At 32.7% G+C, this 25,822-nt stretch overlaps 1 protein-coding gene across 2 annotated transcripts in view; it reads right to left on the reverse strand.

Annotated features, from left to right (window-relative positions):
* The window catches only part of LOC127720489 (uncharacterized), a 78,414-nt gene extending 53,594 nt beyond the window's left edge, over positions 1–24,820 (reverse strand). The window contains exon 1 of one of the 2 annotated variants that reach the window (XM_052227076.1): positions 24,784–24,820. The gene's annotated coding sequence lies outside the window, so the exon portion shown is untranslated. Of the gene's footprint in view, positions 1–12,969; positions 13,007–24,783 lie in introns of those variants that run through there. The other variant, XM_052227075.1, reaches the window with a different exon arrangement.
* Between the last annotated feature and the right edge of the window lie 1,002 nt (positions 24,821–25,822).

The following is a 25,822-nucleotide window of genomic DNA, read 5'->3' on the forward strand; positions in this document are numbered from 1 at the left end:
CTGCCGTAAATCTTCACTTTGAAAAATTCAAAATACAACTCTCTATCTGTAAGAGAACAACAGGTCTCGGTAAACAATAAATAAATGCAGTGTTTAAGTTCATTTAGACACCAATCTGATTAGATTACAGGTATTGTGTGTTCAAGCTTTGCTTACGCCGATCTGAAAACGCTCAATTCAAGACCATTGGGATTCTCTGGTTTTGTCGGATTGATCCACACCTTCAAAAATATGAAGGCTGAAATTTTATTGGCTGATGTAATATTAACCAGGACAGAAAGTAAAACGAAGTGTTGTCAGATCCTTGTAACCAAAGCTTAGACAGATGATCTGTACATTATATATTAATCATTTGTTAGACACCGACTGTAGTGTGAGTAGGAACACGTGTATTTCCTTGATGGACTTTAATAAAAAAGAACATGGTTATTTTTTTTTTAATTTCATTATTGTTTTATTTTTCCCTGATTTAGAATGGAAACAAACTATTTTCCAAAAATGTTGATATTTGCTGCTTCCCTGCTAAGCCCGCGAAATTAAGGAATAAGAGCAAAAGCTGGTCGGCTCGGAATCAGAAGAATTTGTCCGGGTAAGGTGACATGTCTTCCTTCGGAAAGTTACCTTGTGAACTAGCATGTTAAAAATCCGGCTCAGGGTGTCGGTCTAGTACAAAGCAGGGTTAATATTCATATCACATTACAGCTATTTTCCTAATGCATGTAGTTTAAAGGTTTGATTGGCTTGATTGCTTTGTTTTTATAACTGTTTGCTCATGCATTTTAATTAAGTTTTACAACTCTAATCAACAGATAGGCTGGGTTTCAGCTTGTATGATGTTATTGAATGCTTGAACACACTTTTATACAAACAAAGCAAGCAAGCCAACCAAACCTGTAAATTACATCCATCAGGAAAATAGCTGTAACATGTTCTTGTACGAATATGCATATCAATTTGCCGCTGCACATCAAGCATCCATCCATAACCATCTATATTGAAGTTGTGAAATATATGCACGAAAACATAATAAAAAGCTGAAAGCAAATGAAAAACACCGAGTTGAAGTTCATTCCATATCTCCTTTAAAGCATTTCGGATGAAAGAGATGGGCGCTCGCTGGTCGAGTGGTGTGAATAGTCGAACTACTGTATCACTTGTCTGTCGACACTTAGGTGTGTGAGTTCGAATACCGCATGTGGCAGGTAAGCTCGACTCCTATCTTAATTGACCAGAATTGTCAGTTTTCCAAACGAAGGTTGGGTGGTCTCTCTGGGAACTTCGGCTTTCCCCAACAATATAAACTCACCGCCACGAAATAGCATGAAAGTGTTGAAAGTGCATGGCGGTAAATATAAATCAATCAACAAATTAATCAATCAATCATCCATACCGGTAAAATTATGGCCTCTAAATCTATATCTTTATTCTCATAAAGTCAATGTATGACATCAGTACAGAGATAACAATAATAACTTTACAATATATACAAAACAAGAGAGAGAGAGGTTTCGAAAGTCTTTAGTCAGGAGGTATAAAAAATTTATGATATATTTCTAATTCTCTTTCCAGATCTTCTGGTATAGTTCTGTTAAGTCCTGTAATATTTTTACTCACTAAGAATTTTTTTTTAGTCAATCAAAAGTAAAGAAAATAGAAAAGGTAATAAGTTTACTCCTTGTCGAACACCATTGTCACAAGCAAGCCAAGTATTTCGAATTATAATTACTAGAAGATGCCAGCGAAAGCGCGGAACAATTGGGCAAGTGTTGAAACAAAGAGTGTGGACACAGTAAGGATTTGGACACGTTTAATGCATTTTATTCTTTTTCTTTAAAGAGACGAAAACGAGGAACATAATGCAAAAGACAGGCATCACCCCATTCATCTCTGTTGGAAAATAAAAATATCAAATACCCTAAATTGAAAAAGTGTGGCAAAGTGTGATTTTCAGTGTTTTTTTTTTCCTTTTAACTAAATAACCGTATGAACTACGTAAAATCCTTTGACATTACCGAAAAGGATCAAAATTAGTACACAATGAAAAAAATCCCATCTAATCGGATGAAAAATAAAATCCAAAACACTTCACCAGGAATCAACCCCTCTGTATCTCAGAAACCGTTGACGCCACTCCAAATCTGTTGTCATACTCAAGTTGCAGAATTTTATTAGCAATTAAAAAAATCTCCATTAAAATAAGTTGAAAATAAACAATCTGTATATACAAAATATGTGAACATTACCCAACCTGACCATTTCGCATTTCGCGGGCAGTACGTGGACTAAGCATGCGGTCTCCAAATTTGGATATTTTGGCTTTTTCTGTGGAAAAAAGATTGTTTCAAATACAAATTAAGGAAGTACAAAACACTACATGTATACGTAATATCACAAATATTTCCGACTTTGTATGGTTTTGTAGGAGTAACACTACATTATACATCTTACCATTTATATTATTCAATAACATTTTATAAAACAAACCATCTCGCCATATTATGCACGAGTAGATAATTTTATAGCTATTGTTGTGAAATATATTTAAAACTGACTGTGAGTTCAATGGTGCATTTTGCAATGAATAGTAATAAGAAGATGTGGTAGGAGAGCCAATGAGAAAACTCTCCATCCAAGTCATAATTATAAGAGTAAACAATCATAGGTCAAAGTACGACCTTCAACACGTAACATTTGCTTAACCCAAATAGCAAGCTATAAAGAGCCTCAAAGTTTGTTTTATCATATTTTCGCTACAGCCGCGAATTTCTCCAATTAGCTCCTGTATAAATTGATCTTAATCTCCCACCGAAATGTTTGAAACGTTGATTTTGTTAAATTGCATTGTCTCATTTTTCCTATTAATTGCACTCTCGCTAGCGATAGACACATATTTGAGCTGAGTTTATAGTTTACAGAAGCAGATCGGAATCAGTTATGACGTAGACAGTAATCATTCTAATCGTAATCATGTTCATTGACCATAACGACGATGAAAGCACATCATATAATGACGTTTCGACATCATATAATGAAGTAAACCAAACCACATCATATAAGATAACAAGCACATAATATAATGACACAACCACATCATGTAAAGATATTTGCACATAATATAATGGTAACTGCACATCATATAATGATATGTACACATCATATAAGTATATCTGCACATCATATAAGTATATTTGCACATCATATAAGGATCTTTGCACATAATATAAGTACATTTGCACATCATATAAGAATGTTTTCACATCATATAAGAATGTTTGCACATCTGTATTCATATCATATAAGTATATAAGCACATCATATAAGTATATATGCACATCATATAAGGATGTTTGCACATCAAATAAGGATGTTTGCACATCATATAAGGATGTTTGCACATCATATAAAGATGTTTGCACATCATATAATGACAAGTGCACATCATATAAAGGTAAATGCACATCATATAATGAAAATGGTCATAACAAGACAGTGTTGGCGTTCCATATTAAAACAAACGCAACATTGTTAAGGAAGCAAAAAGTAACGCCCCTCTAATCATTTAATGGGAACAAACAAATTCGAATGTGTCATATTCAAGCTGTAAATTTTAAGTATTTACCTTTAAACCATCAATTATTTTTCAAACTTATATATTTTGTATTCAGTCTTACTGTGAAACAATTCAATTGTAAAATTTTAATTGTGACTAGGAATTCATTACGAATCAGTTCTAGTTTTTGACCCTGCGGACACAGGGGTTTTGTTTCCATTTCGTTTGAATTAAGGGATTTCCCCTGTGTTAAATATTATATAAACAACACATAGCTGAGAGGGTAATAGAGCAGATTGTTACCACGAGAAAATATTGTCAAATGAGGCGAAGCCAAGGTTGACAATGTCTTTTCGAGGGGTAACAATCTGCTCTATCACCCTCTCAGATATGTGTTATTTAATTTATTATACTGAATGTTCTGTTATTACTGTCTATTAAATTTCAAATTCAAAGTAATAAACTATGTCGTCTTGTACATAACAATCATATTTATTAAAGCGCACACTTGAGCAAGCGTCTCCGTGAAGGGTAATAGAGTATTTGCCATGGGATAGAGTAAATTGTCTCCCTCGTATTCACCAATCAAAATCTAGCATTTTGACATGAAGTATAATAAAAGTGTTTTGTTTCCCTTTCGTTTGAATTGAGGAATTTCCCCTGTGTTAAATATAATAGCTATATATATTCTAAACTAGTTTGAGAAGTTGTAAAACGGGTGATCGTTATTTTGGATTTAGATAAATGGGTAATATATATATATATATACACGTATAAAAATTGCGGTTTTTATCCAACGCAATCATAGGTTTGAACGTTGTTTTCAATTTAGACTTGTTTATATTTTTTCGTTTGGGCTTGTATTATATTTGCCTTCGGGTTTATATGATCCGTTCATCCTAATTTGACTCCTCAAAATTCGAGAGTCAAACCTAAATTGAGGTAAATTACACGGCCTTCCAAATACTGTTTCGATTCCTAACATCACTGAAGAGACATTAATTGTCGAAATCCGGATATGGTGTACAAAAATCTTTGCACCTTTGTTTGCGGTATACCATCTTTGCCGCAAGTTTATTGTTTTCTGTTTGGTATTAAATTTTTAATTAAGATCCATTTATTACACCTTGTGATCCGTTTATTTGGCAATCGCCAATGGCAGTCAGCAGGGTTTAAGAACATTTGTTGTTCGACCTGTTAGTCAAATGCGTTTTGTTAAAATATACTTTTTCACTTTTTTGGTCTTTTGGAAAATGTTGTTTGTGCTGTATTTAGACCCCTCTAACAAGAAATTTGTTTTTGCATGCACACGTATAAAAATTGCGGTTTTTATCCAACGCAATCATAGGTTTGAACGTTGTTTTCAATTTAGACTTGTATATATATATATATATATATATATATATATATATATATATGCATGTGAAATCCTTTGGCGGTTTTCCACATAATTAATATTACCAAAAATTAACAAGTTCCGGGTCGAATCCGATACCGATACCAATAGTACCTGTTACCTAATCTGTACGTTCCGCCTAGTCAGGCGCACAACCAAACGGTGTATTTGGGATGGTCATAATCACACCTGAACTTCGTCATTATACAAGGATTCATACTTTAATTCAGTCAAGAACCCACGATGTCGCGGGTGTGTTCTAGTATTATATAAACGCCTGTCTATTGTTAAAGACTGCATGTTACCCTGTATATGTCTTTTGGATATTTTTATCTATTAGTTGCTCTCTGGTAGATGTATATCCTAAATCTCTTTATTTTCATGTTCTTTTTAATTCAGTCATTATTGAGTTTTTTGATACATTAACAAGTCTCTGATTTTAAACAAGGTGGTCATATTGGTTGGTCGACGGGGACATAATCCACAAACTTCATATAATATCCCTAAAGTTTATTAATTAAATGCAGTATATATATATATTTTTTTTAAATTCAGTCCACTGATTCCAGAAGAGAAGATATTTGAAAAATTGCAACGACTTTGGACGCTGACAGACGCCAAGTGATGGTAATAGCGCACATGGCCAAAAAGGACCGGATGAGCTGTATGAGAGAGTGAAAGTACAAATTTATTATTTTAAACATAGAAAGTTCTCAATCTCTCTGTCGGTGCGTTACGCTTGCGCGAAAAAATGTCGAAGTTTGAGCGATATTTACCCGTGAAAAGGTGAATACGTTTACACGGATTTGTCAAATTTCCGCAAACCCTATATTGACGGCTGTTCCAAATGAGAGCACAAAACGTTTTAACATTATCCAGATTGTTTTCAAAGCCATTATATCGAATAGTTTTATTCAACTCATCCCGCCATCTGCAACTTCATCCATTGATAGATTCGCTTTATGTCCAGTGGCAATTATTTCATGCATGTTCAGGACGAGAACAAATTAACAAAAAATAAGATAGGTAGGTCCTGTAAGAGGGGTCCACCAGGATGAACGAAAGGAAATTTGGACTAAAATCGGTAAATGAGGGTATATTAGATAGGGCAGACATTTATCCTCGCAAAAGGCAACCAACGGAGTTCTCAAAGTGTTGATGCAAGGGTTGGTAGCGTGCTGAGAGCGTGGTACTCACTACACCCATTCTGAATGGACGTGGCTGTGTATGTATACATCCCGCACATCAGCTCATCGACGCTTTACGATTTTTACAAAATTTCAAACTGGGAAATTTTACGTCTATGTTATCTAAAATTGCAAGTACCAGGAAAGGACTGACTTGCAGATGGTTTCTATCATCACAATACATGCATGTACTTTGTTTTATTCCACCCCTTGTTTTATATATAAAGAATGTTTCTTTCCAGGGAAAATGCACCGTGTTTTATTCAAGACTGTTTTTACATACATTAAGTGCTTTTTAATGTTTATACAAACGAATAAAGACTTCTGTAATTATATATTAATCCATTTTTTAACAAAATTCCGTTAAATTCAGGTTAACCCCAGGATTAAAACACAAGTAAACGAACAGGTGAATTACAGATAATTTGGGCAAACGTAATACCTTTTTGTTCGCGCAAATAAATGTAATACCGGTCAAAGTATAAATTTGTGCAAATGTAGACAATATTTGTGTAACAGATACTTTACTTAATATGTGTTTTAGAATCTTAAAAAATGAAAACAACACTTATAAATGTCATACGTCCGAAGCGCTTTTCCGGATTTTCCTTTATCAGGAACGCTCAAAGTCGATTACTGGTATTCGGCAGCCTAAGATGTATAAGAACCGAAACAGTTGAGCTATACTACCAAAATGGACCTAAAATAAAACGGTAAACTTCGCCTAAGTAAATTGAAACGTTAGTTTCTTAATAATTTCTAAATTTCTTACCGGACAAGGAAAGAGAGGTTTGTTATAAATCATGTCAGTACCGAAGTACTAATTATATAACTACTGAGCTGATAAGAACTGTGAAACAAATGATGATTTTTTTTCAAATCTTATGTGATCTAGATAAACTTACCACACAATCTAATTCCAAATCGAATGGTCAAGAAAAGAGATCTGGTGAATTTATAATGTGACGTCTGTTTTTTTTTTAACAATAATTACAATCTCCTATACACTAATTTCGGAAAATAACAAACATATTCAAGATTTAGTAAATAACGTTGGTTAACCTGGGCGGTATTACTGATCGTCATTGTAATATATTGTAATTGGATTATTATTATAATTATAATTTAATATTATGATTGAGAGCCATTGAGAACATTAAATACACTACAAATTAAACTACCAACGATTATAAAGGATGGCCAGGATAAACTGTATGGTTAATTGCACATATAGACATTTTTACGTTTCGCTGTAGAAACCATTTAATTTTTCCAATTTCCTATGTTGGGTTTTAATGTTTTTTCCCAATTATTAATTGAAAAGAAACTGTTTTAGTAACAATATGACTTTAAATTGATCAAAATCAAAATATTGTTATTGGATATATCCAGTAAAATGATTTGTTACACTCTATCATTGAATATGTTATCGCGTATAATACAAATATTTGCATGATAATACATAAAAAGATAATAGAAAGTACCAACTATATGGAATAGTACAACAGACCAACTAGTGCGAAAAAGACGAACGAAGAAAAACAACAACGAACCACATATCGTCCTGATAGCTAGACTTGGTCTTCCTCAAGTTCTTATAATAATTTTTTTCTACAGTAAAGATGGCCTTCAGAAATATTGTGGTGAGGTATATTCAACCAGTGGTGTGTAAGGAAAACGAACAAAGGAAAACTACAACGAATCACACAGCATCCTGATTGTTAGACTTGGTCTTTCAAAAGTTGTAACTTCCATTCTTTTTACAGTACTAAACAAGAGTGTGTCCATAGTACACGGATGCCCCACTCGCACTATCATTTTCTATGTTCGGTGGACAGTGAAATTGGGGTCAAAGCTCTAATTGGCATTAGAATTAGAAAGATCATAACATAGGGAACGTCTGTACTAAGTTTCAAGTTGATTGGACTTCAACTTCATCAAAAACTACCTTGACCAAAAACTTTAACCTGAACCGGGACAGACGGAAGAACGGACGGACGAACGGACGTACGAACGAACGGACGCACAGATCGAAAAACATTATGCCCCGCTACTGTCGTAGGTGGGGCATAAAAATGGCCTCCAGAAATATTGTGATGGGGTATATTCAACCAGCGGTCTCATTCAGAAGTGGATTCTTAAACACTCTGAAGATCTACTGCAAAACCTTCAATCACAATCTATATTTTTGTAGTATATTAATATCAAAACTTTTAATTTTTCTACGATGAACACGAACTGATTAAAAAAGAAACAAATAAACGGAGGATGTGTATCAAAATGTTGGACTTTAGATCGACAACATGTTGGTTGAGTTTCATGGATTGATATTTCAACAGACAACCGATATTCTAATTGGTACTAATTGTGCATCACTACTAGCAGACTTTTTTATACTCATTTGAAGTAGAATTCTTACAAGACCTTTTCAAAGGCAGAAAGAAAATTGACACAGATGGACGACTTTAAACTATAAATATATAGGACAAGCGATAATTTTAACGTTCAAATCGTCAATTTTATATTTCTCAGCGGTAACATAGATAGATGATTACTCGATGCCCCATCGTATGGGGTTTTCATATCTCAATTGATACATTAAGCTCGAGCATGTCACACTGTACAAACTTCATTATCAGAGGTGTGATACTGTGATCCTTACACAGAAACTGAGCTAATAGAGAAATAAAGAAGAACGATTGAAATTGACCTATTTTTTTAACGGTATTTTTAACGACCATTCTGTTAAAGAACAAATTCCTGGATATTTTGATAATACTGAACTCCCTCTTATTTGTTATATTTACAAGAAATCTACCCGGAAATTTGTGTTTAATTATAGCCAAGTCTGTAAAGATGTAAATATCAGTGAAAATACACCTACGTCATGTAATTGTAGTAAATCCGAATACACTTATGGCCCCATTTCCCATGTTATAACAGGAGACCTTAACATTGTTCGCGACCGAAAGTTAAAATCATTCCTCAGTAAAGGACCTAAATATCGTTCCCCGTCAATTATTAATTGGAATGAGTGTCGTTATATCATCCACGACTCACTTCGTGCTTACTGTTTGAAATGGATAAAACGGGAAAAGCTGACAAAAAATTTTTGGACTCTTTTTTCGATTCAGTAATGAAGATAGTTGATATACGTATACAATATTTTAAAGAACATTTTACTCTTAACAACAACCATAAAAATCCTATTTCTCGTATCAAACATAAACTAAAAGAACTAGCCAAGGAATTTGTTTTTGTCCCGGCTGATAAAGCTGCTAATAATATCATTATAGTTTGACGTAAATTTTACATTGAGGTTCTGCAAAAGGAAATCACCAATTCACCAACATTCCAACTGACTTCATTTTCAGAAAACGATATCTGTAACAAACATAAATTATTAGCTACTTCTTTACAAGCAGAACCAAATAACAATGAAAGTCCCAACTATGTACTGGCTTCCGAAGCTACACAAATCACCTTACAAATATAGATTTATTTCGTCTTCAAGCCATTGTTCCACTACCTAATTGTCTATTCTACTTACTAGTACACTTGGTACAATCAAAAACCTGATAATAAAAAGTTCAAATAAGGCCTTTGAAAATAGTAGAATTAATTACTTTTGGAGTGTCAAAAACTTGTTGGAAGTACTTGATAAATTGCATGCATATATTGGTGATTTTGAATCTGTTCAAAGTTTTGATTTTTCTACCCTATATACCACTTTGCCTCATATTCTTATTAAGAAAAATTTCACACACCTAATTAATTGGGCATTTAAAAAGTCGGAATGCGAATACATATGTTCAAACTCTTTTAGGTCATTTTTTAGTAGCAAAAAACAAAAGAACTATGTCAATTGGACATGCTTTGATACTATATCTGCCCTTGAATTTTTACTTGATAACATTTTTGTTCGCTTTGGAGATTCCGTATATCGTCAAGTTATCGGAATTCCAATGGGGACTAACCGTGCACCACTTATTGCGGACCTATTTTTGTATTGTTATGAGTTACAATTTGTGACTAAAATCAGCAAAGACCCATCGAAACAACATCTTATACAAAAATTTAACAATACTTTTAGATATTTGGATGATATATTGGCTCTCAATAATGAAGACTTCAGTATGTATACTAAAGAAATTTATCCTGTTGAACTTACTTTAGATAAAGCTAATACTAACAATAACCACTGTCCTTTATTCGATCTTGATATATATATGTCATTAACGGGAAGCTTAATACAAAAATTTATGATAAAAGAGATGATTTTTCATTTCCTATCGTTAATTATCAATTTTTAGATGGTGACGTTCCCTTGTCACCATCTTATGGTGTTTATATATCTCAACTTGTGCGATTCGCTCGTGTATGTAACAACGTATTAGATTTTAGCGAGAGAAATTTATGTATTACTGAAAAATTATTACACCAGGGTTTTCGATATCATAAACTAGTCAAAACATTTACTAAATTTATCATCGGTATAAGGACATCATTCGTAAATATAACTCAACATGCAGACATCTTATACGTTCGGGTATTTTTCATCCAATCTTTTATGGTAATATTCTTTACAAATCACAAAAACGTCAGTACTCACCTCAAAAGCTAACAGACTTATTAAGAAGGGATATAGTTACGATACTGTTGTTAGGTCATTAAAGATTGTATATTTTGGCTTTATTTTTGATTCACTTATAGGGTCTTTGCATCGGAATTAACACATTTATTCTAAAACCAGTTGTTGGCATGACACGGGTTATGTTCTTCTCATATATTTTATGACGGTATAATACTAAACCCCTAACAGGAGGGATTGTGCCTGATATTCATATGATGAAGACATAATCTTTCAATCAGTTTAATTGAGGTCTGGAGCTGGCATGTCAGTAACTGCTAGTAGTCTGTTGTTATTTATGTATTATTGTCATTTTGTTTATTTTCTTTTGTTTCCTATTCTGACATCGGACTCGGACTTCTCTTACACTGAGTTTTACTGTGCGTACTGTTGTGCGTTTGTTTTTTCTACATTGGCTAGAGGTATAGGGGGGGAGGGGGGGGAGATCTCAAAAAACATGTTTAACCCCGCCGCATTTTTGCGCCTGTCCCAAGTCAGGAGCCTCTGGCCTTTGTTAGTCTTGTATCATTTTTAATTTTAGTTTCCTGTGTATAATTTGGAGTTTAGTATGACGTCCATTATCACTGAACTAGTATGCTTATTTGTTTAGGGGCCAGCTGAAGGACGCCTACGGGTGCGAGAGTTTCTCGCTGCATTGAAGACCCATTGGTGGCCCTCAGCTGTTGTCTGCTCTATGGTCGGGTTGTTGTCTCTTTGACACATTCCCAATTTCCATTCTCAATTTTACTACATATGTCTTACAGTCACCACTACTAATTGGTTGACCGATACGATAGGTATGTGTCTCAACTCACTATATATTAATATATAGCGACATGTTTTCACAGTCCTAGATCTTTAGATACCGGAATAGTCCTATTCCCGATTGTGACATTTAATCGCATTTTGTTTGATCTTTGAATTGATTTCTTTATCGATTTATGAAGTTTGAACATCCGTAAACCTCTGTTGCCTTAAGTTCATACAAGAACATATGTCGTAAAAGTATAGTCGTAAAACATACAATAAAAACATGCACATGATACACGTTTTGAAATAGTATGATATTATTGGTTAAGATGTTACAATATGTATCATAGTAATATAAAAAAAAATGATGTTTTCTATATCGATGAAAGACAAGTGTACGCGTATCCTTGGTGGTCCTTAAGTATAACGTTAGTATAAAATTGAAATATGTTGCAATACATGATGTATTATTGTAAACAGATAAAACATGTTACTACATGTACATATACATTCAATACAGTCTTTAGTAATTTAAACTACTGTTGAAAAGCAGCTCAATACTCCTTAGAAAACGTTATCAAAATTTGACTTAAAATTTTCCCTGGTATTACATGCAGTGCAAATTGCTTAAAATATGAAAACAAAAGATGAAGAGCTGCGCCGTCGTCCTTTAAGCTCGTGTTTATGCTTTAAATAAATTTATATGATCAACTAGAAATACTGTGACCACTGCTCAAAACAAAAACCAAACAAACAAACCAAAAAAAACAACATGCACACACAGTGATTCCCATTGACACAAAACACGGATAATTTGGACCTACAAAGGCTACCATAAGTTTAACGAAGTTTGTGGTATCGATTTTTGAACGCATAAAATTCTATAACCTTCTAAAGTGTGGAAAATGGACAATTTTCGGCGATAAAAAAAAAACAAAAAACAACAAAAAACAAAAGGGAGCTTATTTCAATAGACATAAGCAAGCCACCAAAGTTTCATGAAAACTGCTCAAAGCGTTTTTGAGTTTATGTTCGAAAACTGGAAAATCTCCCCTTTTTATGCATAAAGTCCCAGTACTCCAAAAAGTAAAAAAAAATCAGAAATTTTAAAAAATCGAAGGGGAACTTACGTCAATATATATATAAGCAATTAACCAAAGTTTCATGAAAATTAATCAAAGTATCTTTGAGTTATAGTCAGAAAACTGAAAAATTACCCATTCTTTTATGAATAAAATCCAATAACTCGGAAATGTCAAATCTAAAATTTATAAAAATCTAAAAAGGAACTTACGTCAATAAATATAAACAATATACCCAAGTTTCATGAAAATTGGTGAAACGATTTTGAGCTATTTTCTGAAGTGTCAAGTTGACGACGGACGGATGGACATACGGACAACGGTATACCACAAAACGTCCCGTAAATGAGCGTATAAAAATTGGTAATACTTACTGAAAAGAATCCAAAAGAACTTAAGATGAAGTCCTACACTTATATATAGGTGGAAGTTCCCATTTCAGGAAATTACATGCAGCATCGTCATAGACAGTACAAGAAGACACGATATTGTATATGCCAGCAATAAATTGACCGAATTTCAATTTTTAATTTGTTTTAGCCATGAATATGTATGGAATATTCGTCACTGTACATTGGACAAACAATATGCGTCCAACCAATCATAACAACAATTCCAATGAGAACTATAAGGTCATCATGATTACCCAAGGTTATTTAATTTGACACCTTCAAGTAACCATTGTGATCATAAACCTATAAGAATACACTGTGACTAAAGCGTTTCCATTTTTAGAACAAAACAGACATTAACGACCACAATACATGCATAAATTAAACGTTCAATCAGCTGCATTTAGATTATTAAATTTTCTTGACATATGGGAGGGTCTTAATTGGGGGGTTCCTCATTTCTTTATTCTTTCATTTATAAACCCTTTTCCTCTATTCTTTTATTATCTTGCCTATTATTCTCTATTCTTTATCTATTTTTGCCTATTTTAGTCTATTTTTCCTTTATTCTGCACATTTTGTCCATTATTCTCTATTTTGTAAACCCCATTCAGACCCTTATTAAGACATGACATAAATTTCTATGAAATGAAATGGTTAGATATCAGCCTAATCATAACCTCTATAAAAACAATATTCCCGATGTCTTTTTGTTTTATGTCGTTAGGTTATAACCTCTTGTTGACGAAAACGTCACCTCTTCTTATATGTATACTAATTTCTAAGAAATTTAAACCGTTTACACAACTTTGAATTGTTCGTATTACTAAGGATTTTCGACCCCAGAATTTATCATATAATAGCTAACCATAGTTGTATTTAGCTAAATCTTTCGGAATTATTGGTTCTCAATGCTCGTCAAGCTCGCGTACTTTATTTTACCTTTTAACTTTTTAAATTATAGCGTCACTGATCAGTCATTTGCAGTAACTGTGGCGGATCTAGAAATTTTCATAAGTGGGGGCCCACTGAATGCCTAAGAGGGGCCCCGCTCCAGTCATGCTTCAGTGATTTCCTATATAATCAACCAGATTTTTCCCCAAAAAAGGGGGGGCGGGCCCCCTGCCCCCCCCCTAAATCCGCCTCTGATTTGTAGACGAAACGCGCGTCTGGCGTACAAACATTTAAGCCTTTTATCATTGATGAGTTTTTCAGATTATTTTATTCGTAATTTGACGTTATTAGACTTAATATCTAAACGTGCAAAAATTAATACATGAGTTTAATACATATTGTAAGCAAAAATAGATTCTGATATAAATACGATAGGTATATCGTAATTGATATTCAGCTCAGTCACCCATGTGTACTAAGTGAAATAATCAGACCAGAATTGATTAACGAAAGATCATGAATGAAACTGAATCAAATTATTGAATAAATGATGCTGCGCATGTACAACACTAACACAAAAAGTTCCAGACGGGTAAAAGTACTTCTTTTAATTAGGAAAGGATATTATTTAGAACTTCGTGACAAACGCCGTCTGCAATAGTTAATTATAGATTGATTTCTAATTAATATCTAAACAAATATTGTTTGCACCACCAGTTATATAAAACTTAATTTTATGCTTTAATACTTTTAATTGATAGGAATATTTAAGTTTTTTCCATATAGTATTCTTGGATCCATCGGTTAACAACACATAATACCTGCCCCCACATTCAAGCGACACTTTAAAGATATCATTCAACTAATTAAATCATAATGGAAGAATACATAAAATGTCTCATTGGCAACCATACTACATATTCTTATTTGTATATAACATACAATCAGATAAAATAAAACAAATATATAAATATGAATTGACTTATATTTCGCGTCTTTTGCTAACTTAGGGAGCTACCATTTGATTTTTTTTAGGGGGGGGGGGGGGGGGGGGGTAGGATGAAATTTGAAAAAAATAGGCAGGACAGGAGTTTTGAGTAAAAAAAGAGGCAGGATGAGAGTATTTGCAAAAAAAAGGCAGGATGACAATTTATGTAAAAAAAAAAAGTCAGGATAAACTGAAAAAAAAGGCAGGACTGAATAGAGGGAAAAATAAATAGGCAGGACCGAATAGAGGGAAAAATAAATAGGCAGGACCGAATAGAGTAAAAAATAAATAGGCAGGACCGAATAGAGGGAAAAATAAAAAGGCAGGACAAAATTTTTCATCCTAGCCCCCCATAAAAATCAAATGGTAGCTCCCTTACCTTCTTTTGTGGTACAATGAGTGTTTATAGCTTCAATTATTTTAACATAATCATGGCCATGATGGCATTTATCATTTAAAAAAAAATTCTACCGCACATACTATTCACATATTCTACCATGATACATATTACTGCAAACACTTTTCATATATCCTACTGATCGCACTATTCATATATCCCACTGATCGCACTATTCATATATCCTACAGATCGCACTATTCATATACTACCTAATTAATTAATTTATTTTATTTCATGATGTGATTTATTGACTGTAGCTTACTTAACTTCCAGTGGCAAATATTTCACACACAATCAGGACGAGAATAAATTAACAAATAATACAATAGGTGTTAGTCGATCAGGCCAAGATTAAGGGCGAGAAATTTTGATTGATTGATTGGTTGTTGGTTGCTTCACGTCTAGTGACAAATATTTCATGCATAGTCAAGACGAGAACAAATTAACAATACAGTAGGTGCTGTAATCAAGGCCGTCCGGGATGAAGGTCGGGCAAATTTGGATTGCCAAATAGAAATCAGTATATGTTGGATAGGGAAAAAACATTGCCTGACAACAACTCATTTACGGACCCCTCGGAGCGTTGATGCAAGGGTTCTTTAACTTACAAACAGCTTGGCACTCACCAAACACGAGGTATCAGATTAAGCGTGTCCGTTCGTGGCTGCGTATTTATAAATCCCGCATAGCCAAATGAGCGCTCCCTTTTTATACCGTTGTCCGTCCGACCCGGTCCATCGTCAACATTTTGGACAATAACTTAAAAAACGCATTAACAAATATTCATGAACTTTGGTGAATCGATTATATCTATTGACGTAAACTCCTTTTCGATTTTTATAAATTTTAGATTTACGTTGTCGAGTTATGGGATTTTATTTTTATAGTTTTCGGACAATAACTCAAAAATGCTTTTATCGGTTTTAATGAAACGTTGGTGACTGGTTTCTATCTATTAAAATAACCTCCCTTTAATATTTTTTTTTAAATATCTGAAATGACATTGAGGAGTTATGGAACTTTATTTGTTGAAAAAGCGACGGGCGTATATTGCGCTCATGGCGCAGCTCTTTATTTTTAGTATGAGTTTACCTGATTAAAGGGGTTCAAAATATGAGATAATCACTAGGCTATATTCAACGGATAATGTAGTTACAAAAATAATATTTCCGATTTACTTTTGATACCGTGTTAGTTTAAATATATTTCATAAACTAACGTATAAGTAGGGTTTCATTTTGTTTAGTTTAAGCGTCCGTGATGAAAGTATACGTAATAAAAAAAAAGAAAAAAAAGAAATCTAAAAGAAAAATATAAATCAATTGCTTTACAAAAGCAATTGTAAACGGTCTTTCCCCTTTGAAACATGATTGATGGCTATGTTTCTTTCTTTCTTTCTTTCTTTCTTTCTTTCTTTCTTTCTTTCTTTCTTTCTTTCTTTTATTTGTTCAATGAATGTCTTAACGTCTACCAGTCAATTGTTCTCATTACATGTAGAAAGAAAAAAAAGAAAGAAAAAAAAAGAGTAAAATAAAGAAACAGGTTAATGACACTCCCCTAAATATTAAGAGGGGCGGGACCCAAGTTCACATTTTCATACAAGGGTCCACATTCTTGATTTGGTTAAGTTTCTATATTTTTATTCTATTTCAGGTCCCGCGCGCGTCTCTCGCGCCAGATTGTGACGTCACGAGGCTGGTTCATATTAGCGAAAACTTAGCATATTTCTATCTTTTTAGGTGGAGATGTTGGACATGCAGACAACATGTATATCGACGGAATAACAAGTAACGTATTTCTTTTGTCACTGTAGGTGATTGATGTGTCGATCGGAGTTCACGAGCAGTGCATGCTTTTGATTTAATTGATCCTATGTACTTTTAAAACACGTTTATCGATTATTTTCATAAAATATACATTTTTCAGCAGCACTTTGTAACACAGATTTGTATTCTAATCTAGGAGTAGACATTTTATTTTAGGATTTCACTGATATTAACGGAGCTCGAAAGCGATTTTTACGGCATTGACATTTGTTTTCTCTACGAAAATTCTTGGGAGGTAGCTGCACAACGTTGTCATAGTTAGATGAAATACATGTATACCCTGGTGGCTGCAAAGTTTGGGGTCAATTAAACAAGTAGTTTTAGTGGAGAAGCGCACACAAGAATTTGGAACATGTTTTCCGAGAAGAATTGTAATAACAATATTAAAAACCAATTGTTCAGAGAACAATTGAAGGTCTTTCCACATTACATTTCTAAGTAATTGATGAGAAGCTTCTTCCAGTTTCTCAAAATTACTATTGGCGTCCAATCATAGATTTCTTCATACTGATTCAAAAAATAAATGGTTTCTATATACTTTTAAATTAAATGTTGGAGATATTTTGCTACTTCCGGTTAAGAAAATGTCATTTCCGTTCTCATATGATAGCTTTCTTTGCACTGATTCCAAAAATATATGGTTTTATGTACTTTTTCCTGAAAAATGGGAGATAATTTGCTACTTCGGGTTAAGAAAATGTCGTTTCCGGTTTCATAAGATCGCTTACTTTTCAATGACTCCGAATATATGGTTTCTACATATTTTTCTTTAAACTAAGGGAGATAATTAGCTACTTCCAGTTTCCAGAAGGTGACTTCCGGTATCATTAAAAGGTTATTGTATGCTGATTCTAAAAGTATATAGTTTCTAAGTATTTTTCCCTTAAATTACTGCAAAAATAGCTACTTCCGGTTTGCATCAGGTCACTTTCGGTTGATATTTTTCAAGGTCATGTGTCACTAAAGCCTTTGCAAAAGACACTATGGCTTTATCATGTACCAGAATGAAGTAATATTCGATTTACCTTAAATTATAACATTTTAGGGGCAATAACTCCAATAAGATATCATCGGATCGCTTCGGACTGAATACATCATTTCTTCGTCTCAACAATCCAAACAATTAGCATCAGTTCTTTTACATCTAGCTTGTATAGTATAAGATAGGATGCACACACAAGCAAAGGGCAAAATTTTGAAAATGATCTTGACCTTTGACCTTGACACCATTTTCTTTTCGGTGGACCAAGGACCTCAAATCAAGATACCCTAGGTCTCTGTTACTTATGGTTTACCAGTTACAATTACATTTCATTTATTTTGAATACAAAAGGGGAAATAACTCTCATAAGGAGTCCCCGGAACGCTTCGGTCAAAATTATTCTTAAGATCCTGAGGATATAACGAGCAAATTGGTGAAATAATTTTGTCGTAATCTTTTACGTTTGCAAAGGAGATGCGCACACAAGAAAAACAGTGTTTGGGGGATAACTCTTACAATAAAAAGTGTTTGGTTAAACAGGGTAATTTTCAAAAGAGCAATAACTGTTCGATATCATATGCAAAAAATCTAAACGACATCTTCTGAAACACCGCAAGAAAAAAATGTGGCGGAAGAAGAAAAAAAAAAAATTTCAGAGAACAATTGAAGGTTTTTCCACCCGAAACGATATATTTTGATATGAAAATATTCAAATCTGGTTTAAAATGTCATTTCTAATATCAAATGAACGCTTACTGTACGCTGATTCAAAAATATATGGTTTCCATACACTTTTGTTTGAAATAAGGAAGATAATTTGTTACTTCCGGTTTGAAAAATGTCCCTTCTAGTATCATATGATAGTTTACTTGACACTGATTCCAAAAATATATGGTTATATATACTTTTACATTAAATAAGTACAAAAAATAGCTACTTCCGATTTACACGATCATTTCCGATTGGATTTTTCAAGGCCATAAGGCTTGCAACCTAATACAAAAAGTCCCATGACTTTGAGATATATAAATTTGAAGTTAAATTAAGGGTCAAAATCTAGAACGTCAAATTTACCTATGACCTTGAGCTCAATTTCAAGGTAATCAACCAAGGACTTCCTATCAAAAGACCTTAGGTCTGAACTATGTATTGTTAATAAGTTATATTACCATACATCTTATTTTTAACATTCCAGGGGAGAAAATTCCAAGTAAATGTTACCGCACACCTTCAAAGAAAAATTTCCTATTACGACAGATCGCGACTAACAATTTAGTGAAAATATTTTGTCTACTATATATTACAGTTTCTTATGAATAGCATGCACAAACAAAATCAAAAATTTAGAACTTGACCTTTGACCCTGACCTCATTTTCTTTTTGGTGGACCCAGGACCTCAAATCAAAAGACCCTAGGTCTCTATCACTTATGGTTTATGAGTTACTATTACATTTCACCCATGTCGAATACATAAAGGGAAATAACTCTCATATGGAATCTTCAGATCTCTTCGATCAAAATTATTTTCAACAACCTGAGGATCTCAAGAGCAATTTGGTAAAATAGTTTTGTAGTAATCTTTTTTGTACGGTTGCGAAGAATTAGTCTGCACAAGAAAAACAGTGTTCGGGGAGATAACTCTTACAAAGAAAAGTGTTTGGTTAAGCAGTAAAAGTTTTAAAAGCGAAAAAAACTGTTCGATAACATATACCAAAATCTGAGCGACATCTTTTGAAACAAAAATACCCTACAAAAAAAAAATTAGGAGGAAAAAAAAAAAAAAATCAGAACAAACTCAAAAGGTCTTTCCACCTTATTATCAGAACAAAATCAATAGGTCTTTCACAGAAAAGTGGAAATACCTAATAAAAGGAACTAACATGCCAAAATAAAATTGTATTAAGGGAAATTTACATACAAATATGAATAGTAATAAAGGGGAAATAACAAACTAAAATGAATATTGTTAAGGGAAAATAATATCCAAAAATAAATAGAAATAAGGGGGAAATAACTAGTATCAAGGGGAAAATAACATTCAAAAAGAATAACAATTAGGGTAAAATAAAATACAAACATTTATAGTTATAAGCGGAAATTAACAAACTAAACTTTATTGTCGCCAGAAAATTTTTGCTGTATATTTATATATCCCATACAAAGGAAAGAATAGTCACCTTCCTTATCATGACTTTTACTGTCAGATGGGAAGAGTCAATGTAAATATATTTGTAGAGCATGTATCCATGGGGTTCACACTTGTTTGTCTGAAGCACAGACCAAAATGGTCAATAATGTTCTGAATTAACAATAATACGGAGAAACAGATTATCATTCAGTATTATATAAAACACAATTTAGCATTAAAAAATGTCACTAGATTATACAATGCATTATATGAGAAGTAAAGAATATTGAACTCTATTAAAAATTTACAAAATTTCAACGAACTAACATACAAAAATAAAATAGAATTAAGGGAAATTTACATACAAATATGAATAGTAATAAAGGGGAAATAACAAACTAAAGTGAATATTGTTAAGGGAAAATAATATTCAAAAATAAATAGTAATAAGGGGAAAATTTCTAATATCAAGAGGTAAATAACATTCAGAAAGAATAACAATTAGGGGAAAATAAAATACGGACAAAATGTCTTATCAGAAGTGTATTTGAGATGCAACTAAAAAATACTGCAAATTAGAGATATTGCTGATCAAAAATGATTATTCAAAACTAATGAAAAACCAGACGGGCTATTAAATGTTAAGGTTAAGTGGAAAATGTGGTTATTGAACATCCTTACATATTAATACCGGGTCACTTAAGTCACGGTCTAAAAGTGCATTCGCTGCACGTCACAATAAGGTAAATCTGTTAAGGGATTCTCATTGGAAAATTTTAGCTCATTCTATGAATGTATGAAGTAAGGACTTTTTAAATGTCTGATTGGGTAATATTAGGGTGCATCTATTTTAAGTGAGCGTAAGTGAGGCCGGAAAACAATCATGATACATGTAGTAGGTTATGGAAATGACAGTGAAGTGTTCAATCAAGTTGAAAGTGAAGTGTTGAATCGATATTGTAAGATCAAACGCAAAAGTGATTAAAATTAATTGAGTTTTATTCTGTTTTTTTTAATTGCGTTTGCATCAGATATAAATATGATTTTAAATTTTATAATTTAAATACGATGGATAAACATTGGTTAGTTAAAAAGGAACCATGAATCTGGAGGGTAAATGGTTTCTTTTTATCTATCCAAAGCTGATCCATTGTGTCTGTTATTTAAACCTTTGTCTATACGTCTTTTCAAAATTACAGTTCTTTCATCAATTAGACCCTTTTATCAGTGAGATCAAATAACTACCCAATTCACTTAAATGATTCACAAGAAACAACCACACATTAAAAGTATACAGGTAGCGGATACAATGATGAAAAATTATTAAAACAAATTCACACGCACTTGTATTCTGTACTGAAAAGTGGAAAGACCTAATTATCAGAACAAAATCAACAGGTCTTTCACAGAAAAGTGGAACTAACATACCAAAATAAAATAGTATTAAGAGAAATTTACATACAAATATGAATAGTTATAAAGGGGAAATAACAAACTAAAATGAATATTGTTAAGGGAAAATAATATCCAAAAATAAATAGTAATAAGGGGGAAATAACTAGTATCAAGGGGAAAATAACAAACAAACATTTATAGTTATAAGCGGAAATTAACAAACTAAACTTTATTGTCGCTAGAAAATTTTTGCTGTATATTTATACATCCCATACAAAGGAAAGGATAGTCACCTTACTTATCATGACTTTTACTGTCAGATGGGAAGAGTCAATGTAAATATATTTGTAGAGCATTTATACATGGGGTTCACACTTGTTTGTCTGAAGCACAGACCAAAATGGTCAATAATGTTCTGAATTAACTATTATACGGGGAAACAGATGCTCATTCAGTATCATATAAAACACAATTTAGCATTAAAAAATGTCACTAGATTATATAATGCATTATATGAGAAGAAAAGAATATTTAGCTCTATTCAAAATGTCTTATTAGAAGTGTATTTGAGATGCAACTAAAAAATACTGCAAATTAGAGATATTGCTGAGCAAAAATGATTATTCAAAACTAAGGAAAAAACCAGACGGGCTATTAAATGTTAAGGTTAAGTGGAAAATGTGGTTATTGAACATCCTTACATGTTAATACGGGGTCACTTAAGTCATGGTCTAAAAGTGCATTCGCTGCACGTCACAATAGGGTAAATCTGTTAAGGGATTCTCCTTGGTGAATTTTAGCTAATTCTATGAATGTATGAAGTAAGGTCTTTCTAAATGTCTGATTGGGTAATATTAGGGTGCATCTATTTTAAGTGAGCGTAAGTGAGGCCGGAAAACAATCATGATACATGTAGTAGGTTATGGAAATGACAGTGAAGTGTTCAATCAAGTTGAAAGTGAAGTGTTGAATCGATATTGTAAGATGAGTTTTGTTCCGTTTTTTTTTTAATTGCGTTTGCATCAGATATAAATATGATTTTGAATTTTATAATTTAAATACGATGGATAAACATTGGTTAGTTAAAAAGGAACCATGAATCTGGAGGGTAAATGGTTTATTTTTATCTATCCAAAGCTGATCCATTGTGTCTGTTATTTAAACCTTTGTCTATACGTCTTTTCAAAATTACAGTTCTTTCATCAATTAGACCCTTTTGTTAGTGAGATCAAATAACTACCCAATTCACTTAAATGATTCACAAGAAACAAACATAAATTAAAAGTATACAGGTAGTGGATACAACGATGAAAAAGTATTAAAACAAATTCACACGCACTTGCAGTATTCTGTACTGAAATTTCCCATCAATTATTATGCATCTGAATATTATCCGTAATTTACAAATTAAGACATATTCAAACTAATTTCTAAGTATATGTATGATATATGTTACCAAGATTTCTAGCAAGAAACCTAATTCTAGATACATTACGATTTACTCGCAAAGAGATTTGCGAATAAACATTTGTAAATATATGTATTTAAACAGATGAAATTATGAATATTATTGCAGGCTGGCCTCATGAATATTAACGCTGGCTGTTATCGACGGCTACAAATGTAGCTTCACACTAGTCATTTGACAATTAGAAAAACTCATACTGCATTGCAAGCTATAAAGGATTCGACATGACAAAAGTAAAAAAAATCAAACGACAAAACCAACGGCATGTCATTGATTTATCTACAAAACAATTATAAACGAAAAGCAAATATCATCACGGGTGTCATTCGGTATATCGAGAACAACGATCGTGAAAGAATAAGTAACGGTGTTCAAGTATTGCGATTGGATCGTGAAAGATCTAGTATAGGATCGTGAACAGAATCTTATCGAGAAGACATGTAACGCCAGTAAATTTAATTAAATCAATAATAATGATACATATTGGAAAAATAAAACTGTCTGTCAAAATGGTTCAACATTATGCTCAGTATCCGAGAAAAATCAAGGTTTAAAAGTTTTACAAAAATACAAAGGGCAAATTGCTCCTCGAAATTTCAAAGACATAAAAATGTAAACAAACATGATTATTTTTCATATTTTGGATGCATAAACTACTCTTCTTCTAAAATTACCATTCCATATTACTGTTTAAATGGTTCTTAACGTTATTCAGATTAAGTTAATCAGAAACATTAAAAGAAATGGGAATATTTGTAAAAATTTGATATTTCGGATCGTGATGATCGTAAACAAGATGGCGAAAGATTTGTTGCCACTTATTCGTCATTGCAAAAATCCACGAAACGATCAAATCATTTTTCTTAACACATGATAATATTTATTTGGAATTGTTATTGCAAAAGGTTGGATTTGCATTACCTATTCTGCTTCACTTTTGTTTGATAATAGGGCTATGATAGTTTGATTCCATTGGATCTGATAATTTGGTAATACAACATCGACTTGTTGCCTTATATCAATATAAATCCGCCTGTCCGTCCTGTATAAGTTTTATGAAAAGTCTAGATTGTCTAATCTAATTTCCTTTAATCTTTATGCACAGTAATATCAATAAAACAAAGATCCTTGTGGATTTTTGTGAAAATTGGAAAAATAACATTCATTTGTTTAAATAAAACGCAGGAAAACAAATGTCATATTCCTGACCTGTCACAGGCATTTTCCTAAAAAAAATGGTGGTTTAAACCTGGTTTTGTAGCTAGCTAAAACTTACACTTGTATGACAGTAGGTTTATGTTCCATAATATTGCCAAATTGGGGGAGCAACCCAAACAGACGTAAAGAAATGGTTGAAGACCCATTGGTGGTCTTTTGGCTGTTTTCTGATCTTTGGTCGGGTTGTTGTCTCTTTGACACATTCCCCGTTTCAATCTCAATTTTATAATTGGTTGACGTGGCCAAAACTGTGATCCAGAAGCCAAAACTGTGTAAATATGCATAGCAGACATACAACACAACTGAATTAAATATTCAAACATAATTACAATTAAATCAAACAAAGACGCCTATTAAAAATGTTTTGTTGTGTTGTAGTTATGACGATTTTTAAAATTTAGAAAATTCTGACTCTGGTTACCAGGCTAAAATGATTATGTACAGAAAACTATCATTCCCTTTCTTTTCAACAATGAAATGATCATATTTTACCAACCTTTCCTGTCTGTGTTGTACGATGTATCTTATTTAATGCAAACACTGACTGTCAGTAATAATAAAGTGATATATATATGTTGTGAGATGAAAAACTTCCTCAATCGATCAATAACTTAAATCTACTTTGACTTTATTTTATCGGGGGACTTATATTTTATTAATTACAAACATAATGTATGGTTCATTAGAATCCGTAATTTTTAATTGGCTGACAACAATCGAAAAGCACTTCAATATCATATTTTTTCCCCGTATAAAATACAACAGCTATGACACTGCACTTGCTATTCGTGACTATTTTGAATTTTTATACTTCATGTCAAAATACCAGATTTTGAGTGGTTGATACGAGGGAGTCAATTTACTCGATCCTATGGTAAATACTCTATTACCCTTCACGGAGTCGCTTGATCAAGTGTGCGCTTTATTAAATACGGATGGTTGTTATGTGCAAGACGTCATAGTTTATTACTTTGAATTTGAAATTTAATCGACAGTAATAACAGAACATTCAGTATAATAAATTAAATAACACATATCTGAGAGGTGATAGAGCAGATTGTTGCCCTTCGAAAAGACAATGTCAACCTTGGCTTCTTTTCACTAGACTCAAGCTGGCAGCCACTTTAAGCAGCCAATCAAGATAGCAGCCACTTTTTTCCAGCAGCCAATTTTGATGATATGTCTAAGAACCCAAAAACTATAACAGACTCGAACGTTCCAAAAATCTCAAAATCTAAGTTAAATGTAATTTAAGAGCGGAATTCGACAATTTCACGGCTTGTAGTGATTCTCAAAGGATTTTTTCGTTTTAAATACTAATAATGATAGCAGCCACTTTTTTTTCAAAATTCTAGCTACAAATACGATATATGTATTATTTTTTAAATGTCTAAATGACCACAGATGTTCAGCCTTAGAAGTGAACGTTAAACAAACCAACACAAATGACGTCAGTAACTGAAAGCACTCACTAGCTTGATTTCTAAATTCGGCATATTGGTGTCAATGTGTATAGAAATATCTAGTTTGTACAT

This window comes from Mytilus californianus, unplaced genomic scaffold (assembly GCF_021869535.1).
Source record: "Mytilus californianus isolate M0D057914Y unplaced genomic scaffold, xbMytCali1.0.p SCAF_11, whole genome shotgun sequence".
In the NCBI taxonomy this organism is placed as follows: Eukaryota; Metazoa; Mollusca; class Bivalvia; order Mytilida; family Mytilidae; genus Mytilus; species Mytilus californianus.